This window comes from Cyphomyrmex costatus, unplaced genomic scaffold, assembly GCF_001594065.2.
Source record: "Cyphomyrmex costatus isolate MS0001 unplaced genomic scaffold, Ccosl1.0 scaffold142, whole genome shotgun sequence".
In the NCBI taxonomy this organism is placed as follows: domain Eukaryota; kingdom Metazoa; phylum Arthropoda; class Insecta; order Hymenoptera; family Formicidae; genus Cyphomyrmex; species Cyphomyrmex costatus.
The window spans coordinates 85,308-103,336 of record NW_017275413.1 but is presented as its reverse complement, the minus strand read 5'-3'; positions in this window follow the sequence as shown (position 1 = coordinate 103,336).

The following is an 18,029-nucleotide window of genomic DNA, read 5'->3' as shown; positions in this document are numbered from 1 at the left end:
CACACGAAATATTTTAAATTTAACACAAATTTTCTAACTTTACAGTTGCATTATAAAAATCTTCACGTAATGATTAATGCTATATATATGTACCAATAATCCTAGAAATACTAAAATTACTTTAAATACTTTAATGTATATGATATCCGTGAAGTGACATACGTAATCTCTGTTTTACGCAATACAATGTCAACTTAATCGCACGCGTCACTTTTGCGTGCGTAAATTGCTGTTTATTCACGTTGTAATTATCAATCTCGGGCAATTTCCTAGCGCGTCACGCACTCACGCGCTCGTTCTACTAATGCATTTAGTTGTAGTTCCCTTTAAAGAGAACGGGACACTGTTTCTACTCGACATCAATAAGAGGATGATAATAACGCCGCTTAAATGAACGCGTAATGTATTCTGCTACTCGCGAGCGGAGGCACATCAGCTTACTTACATTACAATTATCGATCTTGATATCAGTGGACCTTAACGAGGATTAATAGCGCGCCGATTATTTATTTTGTGTCTCGCGCGTGGCCTCGCCTGGCCTTTTAAATCGCTTTGTCTTGGGTAGGAGAGAGAAAAAGGGGAAAGAGAGAAAGAGAAGCACGGTCGAATAAATTAAATCCTTACCAAGAATTCGCTAACGACCTGTACCTCGTGGACTACCCATCCCTTAATGTCATGTTACACTCTCACACGCGCCTTTTTATGTGACACCCGCTACGCGAGAGGTGACCACGTAGTCTGTCCGACATGGGATACTACGTCGGATTTTATGAGGACAACCTACGAAGTTCTCGCTAAGCCTTTAAACGCGACAGGCTATTTCTTAATCATTGGATGCATGACATTTTTTTTTGACACTGTTACATAAGTGGCGCTAATCGGAGGTAGTTTTTCTCCTTTTTTAGGATTTGTATCAGATGTTAATGTCATGTTTTTTTAATTATCTTACAACGAACTTACAACGAACTTACAACTGCTGCGAATATTCCGAGAAGAATTTTAGTTGATAAATCTCGCTTTTCCGCCCAACTTTCCCTTTCGAAAAACCACAGGTAAGGGACCTAACGGCGCTCAATGATTGTATCGTGTAATCTCGAAAGAAATCCCGATGGAAATCGAGTCGTCTGGTCGACCGTTTGCATTCTTGCGATTGAGAGCCTTTGCAGGGTGCACCGACACGCCCCGGGCGGTTCCCATTGCGTTACATCGTCCCTTCGGACATCGACACGCGTTCATTGTTGGACGTTGCTGCGAGATCGCGCCGCCAAAAGATAGACTGATCCTACGTAGCCTTTGTAAACATTTCCATGCATTTTCCTCTCGTACTATTCGGCTAACAGGTTGCGGCGCGAACGATGCGGCGCCAGAAATGTACGCACACAACGAGCCCCGGAGTGCCCTCTTTAGTGCTGCGTACGGCAATGACATTGCATTCGCACCACGTTACCGAGCTCACTTGCCCTTTGAATCTTGTCCCGGAATTCTCGAGCGTAATGAACGCTTTGTCACCTCGTCTCTCGACTCGTGAATGTCCACGATATATGTCTTGTTTAAAATCAAAACTGCACACGTATAAGTACATGATGAACTTTGAAATGGTTGAGAGACTTATTATTTATTTCCTTCCAAATTTAAAAAAAATATAAATTTTTAATATTACACAAACATATATTAATCGATGTTTGCAGAGTCCTCGGACTCTTGTTTTCTTTTACTATGTGATAAAAAATTATTAATAACAAATGCTTTTCACAATAATCTTACACAATTATATATTATTTCTTGGGCTTGACTTTCAAAATAAAAAAGCAATCATTCTCTCTAAATTTCTTACAGCGAAATCTTAATCCAAAAGAGTTAAAATACTGCCAGTATTAAAAAATAGTAAAAAATATTTGCACTCTTAAATAACAGTGACAGATTTTTAACTCTTTTGGAGTGAGATTTCGCTTCAAGAAATTTAGAGAGTTTAATTATTAACTTTAAGCAAAAATAAATTAACTAGAATTACTAATTGATTTGTTAAAAATAAATTAATTTAAAGTACAAGATACTGATTCGTGAAAAGTATCGCATAAAAAAAATTATAATGTATAATATATGTGAGTTTATATGAAATATTTTTCAGGAATCTAATACCCGCAAATACGATAGTTAGGCAAATTTCGGAACGAATACCGATTAAGGTTAAATAAATATATATTATGTAAAATTTGTTAATGTTAAATATGACAAAAATAATTGTTTCGATAATAAAAATTTTACAATGTAATCGTTATAATATATATAAAATATGACGGAGAAAGAAGTTTGAACAATTTTCAAATCTCAAGACATTTAAAACGGTATTTTTGCGTTTGAAGAGATCGCGGCGTCACAGAGATCACTCTTTATGTTTTAGAACTAATTAAACCTGTCTACAGGACCACAATGCAACTGATAATAATTGGTCCCGCAGCGCGTCAAACGTTTCTGCGGTGATTCGCGAGTGCGTAATGGTTGAGCACACTGCACTTCAGGATCGCCAGTGAATCACCTTGTGAAGGTGGGCCGGCGGCGGATCCATAGGTATGTATATACAGGTCCGTGCACACGTATGTAAGTGCACATACAACACACCACACTCCGACTACACGCGTATTATACGTATATTCGCGTACACACACGATCGTACCGCATACCTTTGCCTCCTTCTCCTTTTTGTCTCAACCTAAACCGTCTCCTCCACCTCCTGCCGACCCCGCGCCGTCGCCTACCACTCCTCTTCGACGTATCAGACTTTAATCCAATCTGAGTATAAGTGTTGCCCTTTAAAGCAAGCCGAGAATGGCGGGAAGCCATCCACGACCTCCACCACCGAACTTTTTCTTCGGCCGCAGCTTTTTTCTTCTTCGCTCGTAGTCCGCCGGGTTTTAAACGAATACGTATGGCTGCTGCTCGTCGCTGTTGCCGCCGACGAGGAGCTTTTGACGGAGCCCGTTCGCCGTTGCGTACAATTTGCGTAATACGTCAATTGGATATGATTATGCAAACAGAAATCGTTTTTTGCATGTCGCCGTTCGAAAATTAAGGTTATTTTAGAGAAGCTTGGGAGTAATAAAATATCTCTTTATGTTGGTATATCACGACATTGGTGCAGCGCAAATGACATTCTTTTCAATCATTTTCAGATGTAACTTAGAGACTTTAGTTTTTTTAATTCTTAAATGGCAAAATATTCTACAAATGTTCTTATGAAATACAAATATTCTTAATTTGAATATTTGCACTTACATATATACACAAACTAAGAAAAATTTGAGTATATAATATCAACTAAATATTTACTTACAGCAAATAAATATGTCTTTATTTAAGTATTTAGTGTTGATACTATTCAAACAAATGAATTATTAAACTTTAATATATTTTATCAGTGTAGAATTTTATATTTAGATATTTATATTTATAAAAAAAAAAAGAACGTTTATAAAATGTTCCTTAGGATGTCATCAAGATATGTAGAATATTCTACAAAATATACAAAATATATTCTACACATACTTAAATGTTCATAATATTTTCATAATGTATTTAAATAACAAAACTATAAATGTTCTATGAATTCACAATCAATCATTCAGTCATTTATAAAAAACATATTAGTGCGTTATTTGAATTTTGAGATGCAATTTAGAGATATATGTATTTTGCAGTCAAAGCATCATATAATATTACGAATCCTCTAATTGAATATATGTAATGTGTGACTATAATATATTCGATATTCATTCATGAGAAGAAAATGACACAAAGTAAATGCGTTTTTCGGGGTTTACCCGTATCTGAATTATATCCACTCGAATTCTCATCGCGAGAACGGGAGACACAAGTCGCGCGGTGAAACCCCCATCGAAACGGCGAAAACGGCGTTTATCCGCAGCGTGGTGTGATGTTATCGCGATGACGGGTTAATACGGGTCGATTTCCAGGCCAAGGGTGCAACGCGGCCGCCGACAAATAAGTTAACGCTTATGAACGAGTGAAGATGCGCGCCAGGGCGCAGTTGGGCGAGGAGAGTCACGTTTTTCGAAAGGTTTGCCGTGGGCCCACTCAGTTCGGGCGCGAGCGGGACCTGGGCCTCGAACGCGCGTCTCGCCTCGTCTTGCCTCGCCCTGGTTCTGCCGCGCCGCGCCGGTCGGCCCTGATCCCTTAGTACCTTGGGACCCACCACACCACGGGATGCCTCTTCTCCTTCTCCCTTTTTCACTCTTACTCTCTCTCTCTCTCTCTCTCTTTTTCTCTCTCGTCTCTTCCCGTCGGCGCGGCGGCGCAGCATCCTTTAATATCTCTCGCCGGCCTCCTCCTCGAGAGCTCGCCGGCTCTCATCCTTCTCGAACCCCCCTCAGATCCTCTCTGGAGCTCCTCTCTTCTCGTGTTCACCCCTCTCGAGAGGCCCGAGCACTCTCTCGATAGCATCTTGATGGAATGCCTGCGGGGTAGGTACCTGCCGCATTGTCGGGTCTGCTCGCTCGTGCTTTCGCACTCCTCTCGTGCTCCCTTATTGTGTTGGCTTGCTCTCCGTTGGCAGCCGCGGCGCATCGGTTATGGTAGTGTGGTGGTGGTGCGGTGGTGGCGATGGCGGTGGCGGCGGCGGCGGCGACGATGGCGGTGGTGGTGGCGGCGGTGGCAGCAGGGACAACGACAGCGCGGGCGCGGCGGTAATACTGCTGGTGGTGGTGGTGGTGGTTGTTGTTGGTTATCGCTTCCACTGCTTCTTGTTGCATTCGCCGCTTGCTCTCCAGTATGCTCGTAGCACTTTGACATCGGTGCGCACGATAGATTCACAATGTTGTTGCTGGCAACGGCACTTCTTGGTCGCGCTATTTTATTACCGACAGAACACCATTCTTTAAGTCCGTCTTGCATCACGCGCGTTTTCCGCCGGATATTATCGATGTTACACGGTAATATTGGATTTTAAAGATGAAATTCATCAAAATGTAATATTTGAAACATAGTGTAATATATGTATATTGGTTTTATTTTATTTAATCCTTCGCGATGCTATACTCTGTATACAAACAAGAAAATACATACTGTACGCAAATAATACAATAATTACTTGTTTTAAGTATTTCAAGTGTCTTTAAATCTATATGAAAGTTTATCACAAGTATTAAATTTATTCAAAATATATTCTGAATTCTAATGAGTTTATATAATACATCAATCAAAATTATTAGATACATTATAATAAAGCAAATATGATTTACTCATTATATATAATGTCACTTTTTTGATTAATTTTATAATATTCTTTTAAAAATTGTTGTTTTGAATAGATATTAATAAGTATTTCTGAAATCTATAAGAAGTATAATTTAAGATTATTATCAATAAGAAAATATTCTGTCAAAAATAACCATTATTTAAAAGAAAGAAAATAAATTAGTTATTTTATTAGAACAATATTATTCTGTGTGTCTGACGTACTTAGCTTTCTTTTTCTAATGCGTTCCAATGTGTTTTCCATTGCTTATAATTTTTTATTAATAAAAATACGTACATTTACTTTGTACAGTTATGTCCCTAAATGTCGAATGTTTTGACTGAAAAAATTTTTACAATACTCATTTTTATAAAAGTTATAAAGCTGTCGACTAGGTAGCCATATTTAATTATTCCCATAACGTGACACTGAAGGGTTAATTTTAATTTGCGGTTCTTGAGAAGCAAAAAAATGAATATGAAGGATTAAAGATACGATAGAGAGTATATGGTTGATCATAAATAAAAGGTATTATGTAAACTCAGAATGATTGAAACGAATTCGAAATTGCGTCTTGTTTGCACGATCATCTTGTAATACATCTCTCGTAATACTTTCCGCGTGGAATTTTAATCGGCTCCGATTTATGGTGACGTTTCGCTCGTTTCAGTAAGAGATATTTGTGCGCGCTCGCACTCGTAAACGTACTTAACGAGGTGCTCCGGTACGAGCATTTATCCCGTGATTATGTTTCGCTATCTGAGCTTTCATGTCTAATCATGCCCGCGAACGTACTTTGATCAAGAGGCACGTCTCAAGTGTCAAATCAATTAGACTGATTTCCGAGACCTATATAATTTACAGAAAACGAGATGTAATACACATACAAGTCACATTTTAATTTGTCGTCGCTAGCATTTATGGGCGGAACATAGAGCAGCAAACGTTGTTCCGAGAAGCAAAGACTGGAGTAGTTTTCATCCCCGTCGACGCACGAGCGAATGCGTGCACGCGTGTAGACGTTCCCGCAGTCGGCGCGTAGGTGTGGGTACACCCTGCGGAGGTAGGGCCCTGCTCTGACCCGAGCCTTTCGATTTCGTTTCTGTCGGCGGGGCATTCATGGCGCGCTGTAGCCGCAGCCACAGTGAGAAAAAGAAGGAGGGGTAGGAGGGGAGGCATACACAGAGAGAGAAAGAGCGGATCTAATGGGGGTAGCCGAGGAATTCCTTTCGTTCGTAACCCGCGATTTGCACTGCTTGCGAGGCGTGTGTATAACATCCGTCCTCAATTCGCGTTGTCTTTTTAATCTTCGGGAATATTAAGTTTAATAGGATTACTATTCTATAATTTCCAGAGAGTTGATAGAAGTATTTTAAATTTTTTGGATTGCTTAAATTCGAGAGAAGCGCTGTTTTATTCATAGAAAAAAAATGTATAAATTTGACAGGGGTGTTTTTGATACAAAATACTAAGTACCATTCGCTTACTTCAAAGTATAACACAACTTAAAAAAAATGTGACTTTTGAGTTATTACTATATATATTTACACAAAACTGTTAATGTCTTAATTCAGCATTTTGTATAACTAATATTTCTTTCTCCTCGAAAAGTCTTTTCTCACAATCTACTTTTTTTCATATAAAATCACACAAAAAACGACCGATACTCAGCTTATCCAACTCGGATGTGCCGACTAGAGGGGACACGATCGAGACTCGGGACGGACTTGAAACTCGTTAAGCATCGTCGCCAAACGAATTCGTTATAGCGACTTGCTTAGAACGACCGATTTTAAGGAACGTCAGAGAAATGGATGACACAACGGCGCTATATGGATCTACAACGCACGCATACACACGCAAGGGCGAGTACAACGCAACGGCGCGGAGCAAAGCGCGCGAGTAGTCACCGGCTCGAGAGACCGCATTCCTCTCTCATCGTTTCTCACTGTGCAGGATCTCTCCACCGTGGCCACCGATATCTTTATTTTGTCCTGTCATAATTCAAACGACGTGCAACGCAACGCGGCCTCGATAAAGCCACCTGGACAAATCGTCCGGTCGTCCGGTGCGCGCCGCTCCGACGTGGTCGATTGCTGTAAGAGCACCTCGGGATTCGGTCCGAATTAACGCCGCATAATCCAGGTCGACTGTAAAGTATCGACGACCTTCATATCTCGTTCTTTTTATTAAGCTCTGCGATTATCCGCGAGGACGCGATATTTCGTTAGGAACGAAGTACACGCGTCAAACCTTTGACGGCGAGAATAAAAGTGTACCGCATCTTAAATTATAAGAAATGACGTTTTACACATTTTTGTTTTGAATATAATATACTTTCGTAAGTATAGATATACATGGATATAATAATTTCTTATTAGCATATCTCACTTTTGTTTTTGAATCTTTTAGAAACTCTTTCGCTATCCATTTCATTAACCCGGATAAATAATTATCTAGAGTATTTTTGTATCCCAACGGTGAGAAAATGTGAATTGTTGTAAAATGGATATTGCTTTCTTTCTTTTTGGACATATAATATTTTTTTTCTTTTTTTATAACTATTTTCTTTACAAACTTTTAAATATGCAATTCCATTGAAAATTTGTAAAAAATATATTTTTATTTTTTAAAAATACTGTCATAATAAACTATTGTATTTAATGTATTTATATTTCACTTAATATTTGTTTCTAATTTGTTTTTAATTTCTATTCACTTTTTTTAGATAATAAATTCGTAATGTTTTTTCAAATGCCAATCAATCGGAAAACAACCAATAATATATAATAGTAATTTTAATTGAGGTGTAAAGACATCCCTCAGATAATGGTTTATGTAAAAAAATAAACTTCTATAAACTTTGTTAATAAATGTCAACAAATCGCGATAACGTCGAAATATAAAATAGAAATTCCTTGTTTAATAAAATATGATTTCATGCATAAATGTCGGTAATTAGTACAACAAAAAGTATTATTATTCTCAATTGTTATTATATAACAATAAAACAATTCAGGATTCTGTACACGTATATATACAGTATTATTGAAAAGTTAATCAAAAATTGAGCTTGCAGTAGAATTTTATTTCATCTCTTAAAGTTCGGACTAACGTTATTGCGAAATAAGGCTGTCCGCCAAAGTCTTATCGCGATTATAACCAGACCTGAATGAGGGAGAAGAAGGGGGAGATGCAGAGTCTCTGAGGGGCTGGATGGAGCCGCTTATAGGCAGTAAATCCCTACAGATGATTAGAGGTCGGCACCAGGCCTTGTTACCCCGATATGGAATTCAATAGAGAGCACGAGTAACGACAAGGACGATTAGCTGTCTCTCGCTTGCTTGAATTGGTCCCAAAGACATGATTGAAGCAAGGCGGGAAGTAATGCTACGATCGCGAGTGCTGCGGTGACGAGAAGCCGAGAAATTGCAAAAAGGACAAAATCGATCAGCGTTGAACGTAATCGTATTAAATTACTTTGTATTTAAAAAATTACTGTTTTGACTAATCTAACAAAGTTATTTCTGATTTTAATAACAAATCTCGCATATTAAGTAAGCAAATTTGCTGATTACATTTCATATGCACTTTCGTCCAGTTACATCGTTGCGTTTAGGTTTCATTGCTCTTTATAACAACGACACGACTGTCCCGCTTCTCTTTTACCATCCCCTTATCTCACATTCGGCAAATAGTCGTTAACATAAATCAGAAGGCAAGATAAAACCGTGCTGCGAGCGCATTTAACTCTATAAACACAGTACAACATATTTCTCTTACCTAAAAACACGAAGCGGAAACGGCGGAAGACCTCTGCATACAGGATATCTCAGAAGTCGTTGAACTCCAGATAGAGTCGAACTAAAAAGAGAGAAACACATGTTTCAATTTCAAGAAATTCAACAATAAAGTAATATATCATAAATATTTGTAGGATAAAACTCAGTATTTTAAAATTCTATTCTTTTCTTATATCTGGATACATTCGACCTGAAGATTTATTATGGTGCCATTTTTCAAATGGTGTATTAATTATTGTAAATAAATATCAATAATGCAAGAGTACTTTTATTTAAAAACGTTTTAAAAATAATATGTATCTTTAAGTGATATAACTCACTTAATGAGATAATGAGGCGTTCTTTTAAAATCAATTTTTAATTATTTTTAGTAACTCTCTATTTTATAGTTGTATTATAAAATTAAAGTTTTTTAGTTCTCCAAAAGTTAGATTTTTATAAAGTTTTTCAAATGATCATTTATTATAAATGTAAGAATATTATACATTACATCTGTAAGAGTACCTAAGTGCACGAAATGCGCAACAAAATACGACAGGTATTTCGTCACCGGCATTTACTTATATCGATTTCAAATTGTTTCTCGTTGCATTCCACGTCACGTTTAACTTAAGTAAGTGTTTAACCGGCGCACATGTGCTGTTGTCCAGAGGCATAATAGCCGACGTGCGAGTTAAAGGGACCAGGAATTAAAAATCGTAGGTTACGAACTCGCGGTCAAACGGCGTGTAAATCTTTGGAGCCAGCCCAGGTACCTTGCGGGAACTTTAAATTCTATAAGTTTCGCTGAGCAAGGTGAAGACCAAGAAAAAGAAGCAAGAAAAAAGCGGCAGCGACATTATGTGGTGACTTATTTGATGAATTTATTATTTATGCTGAATAAGGTTAATGTGTAACATACACATGCAAATTTATTGTTAAATATATCTGTGACTCAAACAGTTATTATCTACCCTGATTATCCTAAAGTAATTTTTCTAAAGTGTATCTATAAAAAATTCATTTTATTTTCAATGGTTATAGAGCTACTTCAAGATGGTAAAAATTATATATTTAGTTTCTCTTAGCGAAATATAGTAAGTCGAAATATAAAGAGAGTGTAGTAAGCTTTAAGCTATAAGATATTGACCAATCGCAGTTGAGTGTGAAGAGAATAATCAATTATGATAGATTAATTCTTACGACTTGACTTATTATACCTATTGTGTTTCTGGATTAATAAAACAATAACATTTCTTATTGTTAATAAAAATCATCTGACACAGAAAATAATGCTTTTGAGTAAAAGTATTGCCTTTTAAATAATTGACTGATGTTATATCAAAATATAATTTTTAATATAAATGTTTTATATATAAAACAGTGATTTGAATTTATAGCCCTTCATGCATTAATACAGCAATATTTATTTCATATATAAAACGTGAAAGTATAATTCAATAGATTATTTTACTTATTACATTTTTACAATCTAAATGAAATATTTTGTATTATTTGATGACTTTCCTAATGCACTCATTTGAATTGATTGCCAAAGTCAAGCCAGAACGGCCTGCTTGAATGACGAAACAGAAGGAGCAGCTGGTGTCACTCTGACGGTGACACGAGCGATCAGAATGTGTAGCCAAGTGCACATTCCCCGACAATATATGTGTACGATACACGACGTCGATTGTGAGTGCAGCGTGAATTTAAGCTACAATGCCTTCTCGACGTTGTCAGTTATGCTCTTTTTTTTTTGCTTACCCGAAGTGTCTGGTTTGAAAGGTGCGGGAAGGCAGAAATCGCGGAAGCGTCGACTTTGCATTTGGCGAGCAATTGCATAATATTCTACCAGGCATTTAAATTTCTGTCGAGCGCACATTTCTTACAAGCAATGGAATTCTTGTCGTTCTTGCCAATCCAAACAATTTATAGTTGAAAGATTATATCGAAATTTCGATTATTGATCATGTGTGGATTGGAAAATTGATTATTTAAATTATTTAAAATTTTGTAAAATATTTTTTTTAATATTATATTACACTTCATACGGATATATCATTACATATTTTTCTCTCAATATTATATTGTATTAAATAATTTTCTTTTTATTTTATTATTTACGGTGAAATTAACCATATTATGTCCGATTACTATATTTTTACATACTTAGCATTACGTAGAAGCCGACAGTGCTGTGAAAATATTATAAATTATAAATTTAAATACATAGTTCAAATAAATATTCAAACATTAATACATGCGCGGACACTATATGGCGCCGATGAAATTGAGCTATAAATTTGACCGGTAAAAAGCAATACTTCCGGCTGATAAAGCGACACGGGCCACGGGAGGGAAGACGATTAATACTCTCTTATCACGACTTGTTAAGCCCTCTCACGAGATTAAATTATCGAATCGCGCACGGTCGCGTTCGTGCGCAAACCATTCGACCGCTTCTTCCTCTCTCTCCCTCACTGGAATATAATAAATCGTCGATCAGCGCGTGATCGAGCGAATGACCTAAACGAAACAGGGTGGCCTGGCTTTCGCTTCCTTAATTATTTGTCTGTCCTTAGCTTATCTTTCGTTAACGACTGTCTCGCTTCTCCTCGTTCCCAGAGGAAAATGAAGGGCGTTGCACGCTCGAATTACAATTTACAATTATTGTCGTCAAATGTTAAAGAAAACGCAATTCGAGCTTTACTCAGAAAATATAAAAGTATAATTAAATAACAAATAAAAAGAGAGCAAAAATGAGCAAATAATAAAATTGTACAGATGATATCATAACAAGATATCTGAAATAATATTTCAAAGTTTGACTTTGTTTAACCCGTCTAAAGACAGAAGTTTTAAAATGAAAAAAGAAAATAAAGAAAATAAATTTAAGATAAAGGAATTTAAAAAAAGCTCTTGTTTTTATAAAAGTTTTCAAAGTCGCTAAATTTGATACTGAACTTTAAAATTCTAAAATTTAAATTTTGAAAAAATAATCTGATGTTTAGGAAGTTCTTGATATCGTTGAGTTTAAATGCAATTTGAAAATCTCAAATTAAAAAAAATAGTAATCTCCAATGAAGGAGGATTTAATATCCATTCGAATTTCATAAAAATTGAACAAATAATGTATAGGATAAAAGAGGGTGACCCTAAATAGAATCGCCCCACCACAATAAGTTAATTATTACAATCAGAAACTTAAAATTAAATTAAATTGAAGATATTTGTTGTTACATACAATATAAATAAAATGATAAGGATTTATCTGCCGGAACAAATATTTGTTGGATAAACGTACATATTAACAGCGTTGCGTCAATGGTTATAATTTTAGATGACGATTAATTAAAATTCACCGAGAATTCTTTACGTGTAATCCGTAAGATCTGACCGTCCGGGGTTCCGAGCGTGAACAACTTTAATTGGCGTTCTCGGAATAATTCGCTGATTGCATTTGAATCATGAAAATTCATATTGTGCGTCTGAAGGACTCACGCTTAATTGTAACATTGTGTTTCGTAAACTTTCTTCAACGAATACAGATATCCCAGGAGAAACGCTCCGCTTAAGGTCAACTTGACGAGGATCGCTTAATTCGAACGTTTCGGTTCCATTAAACGTACCACGCGTCGTTTTGCATCGTATCAAAATTTTTTACACTTTCAAGGTGCATAAACTGGTTGTTGAACAGAACTATAAAAAAACTATAGAAGAGAGAGAGAGAGACTATAAGTGCCCATATTAGATGGCGAATTATTATATATGATCATATTGATCATATTGCAACCAAAAAACGTCATAACGTGGTTGTAATTTTTATTTTAACACCTTCATCACTCATTTACGTAACGTACGACGGTCTTCTGAATGAAATTTATTACACCATGCACCTTGACAACTCATGTTGTTCACTTTGTCTTCATTAGTGTATAATATAGAACGATCTGATCACGGATTTCGTGATTAATATTAAACAGAATAAAAAATTAATTAATTGTAAAATTAATAAATAGAAAGCATATGTAAAAAGAAGATAATCTGGATGATACCATTTTCTCCTATTTATTCTAATTATTATTTTTATGCTACTTATTTACCTACTTATTAATTTTATTTTTTTTTATTCTGTTTACCTATTTAACGTTATATAATATTTTACTTATTTTCAAGTGTTTTATTCTATCATATATTTATTTGATTATATTTAGATCTAATTAAATGCTACAAGGAAAAAATAGATTGGATGATTCAGCAAAGTTATAGCTTACTGCACGAGTTCACATCTATAATTAAAAAATATATTTAATGGTTTAGAGAAATTATGTTTACATACAATTGTCAGTATACCAAATCAGCTAATTCTTTGTTATAATAGAATATTAAATAGAATGCTTTGATAAAAAATATTAAAATAAATTATGGAAAAGTTATTAGCAAACACTAGCCATAAATATCGAAAATTATTTTAAACTGCAAGAAATAAACGTAACTGTTGACATTATGTGCAACGCGGATCTTAATTGACGCAATTAAGTTATTAATTATCGTAGCATTATATTTGTTACCTAATTAAGTAAATTACTCAAGATTGTAACAAACGCAATCTTGACGTAGATATGATATACTACAAGAAACATGGTTTAGACGTAACTTATTAAAAAGAAAAAAATGTGTCCTAAATAAGTGAATGACGTTTAATTTAAGATCTCAGTTGATTTATATCATATTTCGTCGGTATTTCGTTTTTGTATATATAATTGCAACGTATATAAAAATTATCTTGATTCGACTTACTAAATCGAATTTATGCTAGAGAGTTTGAATTATTCAAGAAATTCCAATTTCAAGGCCAAAAAGAGCTCCGCTAGCAATTCGTTCCTCAACGAAGTCAAACTGCTTTGTCGAAGCCGTGCCGCTCCTTCTGTTTCGGCCATATCCTGTTTCTTGGAAAGAATTTGACGCGGCACTTGCCTCAATGTCCGTCTCTCAAAAGCGCCATATTTTAATATCCTTCTCTGCTCACAGAGTCACCTCCGTAACCGCCTTAAAAATTTAACTTTAAATATGAATGGTCGGCTGAATAGTTCAGTTACGGATGAGGTCAAGAAGTTTTTAAGAGTTTGATAAAATGCCACGTAATGATCGCCAACGAAGTGTATTTTTGTATTTTTTATTTGAGTTTCAGTTATATGTTTACACAGAATAACGTTGTCACATGGGGTAGAAATTAATAAAATATGATACAAAGAAAGATATGATAATATTATATCTATGAGGATAGTTAGCGAATAAAAATGTACATTGATAACCAACGTATAAATTACGATAGGTGATAATCAAATTATCAGTAAATATCAACGATAATTAAATAATAAGATAATTGGTGTGCAAGAAAATAAAAAAAGAATTGTAATTTTGAGCTGAGCTATATCTATTATAATAGAAACATAATGAAAGGCAGAAATAAATCAGGCCAATCATGCAGCTACTTGCTATATATGCTATATATGTATCTATTAACAGACCAACTATATTAAATTCTGTATAAATACATTGGCCAAAAAAGAGTTATTGTCCTTTAATTTATTTTTATATTTAAATTTAAAAAATCACATATTTTGTATACCATACTTGAACAATGTGATGTTGTTTCAAATTAAACTTTAATTACTATAACATTGTAACAAAATTGTAATGTAAATCGTATGTACAATAAAATCGCAAATGTGTAAGCAATGATAGCTCCATTCGGCCGCGTTATCGCACTCGGAGAATGTCGAACGAGAAGAAGGCATGACACACGAGATCAAAGTCGAGATTTACGGCAAATTTCTGACAATATCGTGTAAGCATTACGCCTTCAATTTCGCAACACTTGCTTCTCTTTTGCGAGCCATAATTTACATCACTGAGCATCTCTCGGCAGCCAAGATCGCATTCGCGTTTCATTCTCGTGACGGACGAGCGAGGGAGGAGGCTCCAACGAGTATCTCCGCGAGACCATTGAGCGCCGGCCTTCGGCCAATGAAGAAGCTCTCGAGACGTTTCTTCGACAAACTGAAAAATCCGAATCCGCTTTGCCGCGGGGCGGCCATATGGCGCGGATTTGATTAATTGTGCGTGTGCTCCGCGGCATCGCGAACGCAACGAAACGTTATTATCCCGGAGACGAATTGCCTCGCTACTTTACATGCCGCTTCTTCTCCTGTTTCCTTTTTTCGCGGCGGTGGAGATAAACCGCATCATTTGATCATCATCCCCCGCGTCCGTTAGTGGAAAAAAACGCCGTCTCATTCCCGCCGCTTTCTCAAGCACTTTCGACGACAGCCTCGAACACTGCGCGTGATGTATCGCCACGATTTTTTTTATTATCAACGCGGCTTTTATCAACTACCGTTGGATAAATCGCAAGGCTCAGTTTGCACTTGAAGAGGAAACACGTCATCCTTAATTATTTTCTCAATCAATTCTAGTATTATGTAAAGGAATTGAAAATATTTTATGTTTTTCCGATATTAGTATAAATATTAAAATAAAAAGATTATTATAAAAGTAAAGGATAATATGCCTGGTGATACAAAAATTTATAATTGATTTACAAATTATATTTATTCAAAATTGTGGGTGTTGAATAAATATATGAAAAATATTATATTGTGAATTCTCTGCAGTAAAATGCCGGATAGCAGACACGTTTGGACATGTTACAGCATGTATGTGAAACGAGAGGTGAAGTATGCTTGCTCTCTGCCGTCTAGCATCACTATTCCTCTGCAGTTTCATATTGTTTTTATAAATTTGTATTTGTTCTAAGCTTACAAAATGTGCAGCTACAGTAAGAGTAAATGCAAAAATAAAAATATAAAAGTTAATATTACAATAGAGATATACTAATAGATATACTAATTTGGATATAAAGATTATTAAAAAAATTATGAAATGAAAAATAATAAAATTTTGCAATTGAGCTATAATATCTTCAGCATCCAATGTCACAGATCATTCGCTGTGTATATTGAAAATCGAAGTCGTAAGTAGTGCACACAATTCTCATGCATGCGTATAGTCCGACAGTCCGATCGATACGTGGTTACAGCATTTAAGATGGATGAACTTAAAATCTGCCAGATGTTAGCAACGAGAAAAGGAGAGCCATCACCGAAGAACCCTCTCTCGCGTTTTCTTCCCCCTGCCGGTGCAATAACGTCGCCGAAGATTATCTCCAGGCAAGGAGAAGTACGGGGTTCCGATTTCGTTAAGGATGGCTAGCCAGACTGGCTGCCACCACTTTGCACCCTTCACGACGAGCTCGTGCCAAGCAGATGTCTTATTGTCATGCTAAGGGATCACCCTTGTGCGATATGTAACGTCTTTCGGCCTGTCGCTACCGCCGTTGGTTTCTGCTTGTTTGAAATTATTTTTTCAGCAGCCGGGGGGGGGTTGAGTTGGAACACGTAACGTATCCCGGTGAAGCCGCCCTTCTCCTTTCTACTGCGATGCGCAATACGCCATAAGGCAAATACAGATCATCGTACAAATTAGGCGATTAATCGCAGAGCGGAGAGACGATTCTCAAGGAGGAACACATGATACATTTCAAAATGTTCTCGAAATTTTTCTATCACGGAACTATAAGTATGAAATTAACAATATATATTTTTTCAGTTATTTAATTACAGTCTTGTTCATTTATTGATTATTATATAACAATAAAATGAATTTTGAGAGAGAAATGTGTCTCTAGATTAATCCTTTTTTGATAGAGGGGTCGAATACTTCGGATTTTTCTATTTTACAGTATTCATGCACGGTTTAACAAAAATAAAGTTTCATGATGTATATAAATTTTTTACTAAAAATGTTTTTTTTGTTTTGTTAAATTAATTAAATAAAAACATGAATAAAATAGCATCGAGTTGGAAAAGTTATCGTAGAAGGATTAATTCTCAACCGTCAAGATTTTATTGTTCTCAGAATGCAACAAGACTGTAATTAAATAACTGTATTTTGACATTTAATTATAATTGACTAATACTGACATCTAATACCGACTAAGATTGTGAAAGACGATAATTAATTACTTATTTTAAGTAATAAAAGCACTGTTATTCAGTACTTGTTTTTTAGCACTTCAAATAAGTAATTACTGTCTTCTAGTAAAATAAATTGGCTAGTACTAGATTGGTCAGTATTAGATTTCTGTAAAGCTCATTGTAGATCGTCATTGTAGACGGTCATTAAAATGGTCGAATATGAATTGCGAACAAATTTGTGACTCGCGACAGTCGTCAATTTTCGCGGTGTGCGTTTGCTTTCAACCACGAAAACGACTTCCTTAGCTTTCAATTTTACCCCAAGAAGGCGATCTCGAATAAAATCGGCAGCTGCCACCGGCTATTGTATTTCGCGGCACGGGCTACGCGGACTTTTGTTGTTCCAACGCTTTTGTCACGACGTCGCCGCTGGTCTGTATTACTGTACGAGTGACTCTCGAGAAATCTATCAAGTCGTGCTTCTCAATAGGAGACAGTCAACAGATTGTACGTGATCGATTTGCATACATTATCTTACAAATTACTCTTTCCATTTTTTTCACATTTATAGCAATTTAAAAAAAAAAAAAAAAATACTAACTCTTCAGTGCTACTCTATACTGTTTTGTCGCGTATTTGTCACATTATGTATTATAAAAAATATTACATAAAAATGAATATAATATAACAAATTTCTTTTTTAATTAAAATACCAGACATTAAAGGATATAACGATAATAAGCAGATATATTATATGTATCTTTATTAATAAAAATTTATAGAATAGCAAATGTAAAAGAAACCTCGTATGTCAGAGTGGTATCAAAGGATTAAATTCAGAACATTAATTAAATTATCTTAAATGCTCAGTTTTAACAATATCAACTTCAATCTTGTAGTTTAACCGTTTATGTTTTTTTTATTCTTAGAATTATCCTTTTTTAATTCTTAAAA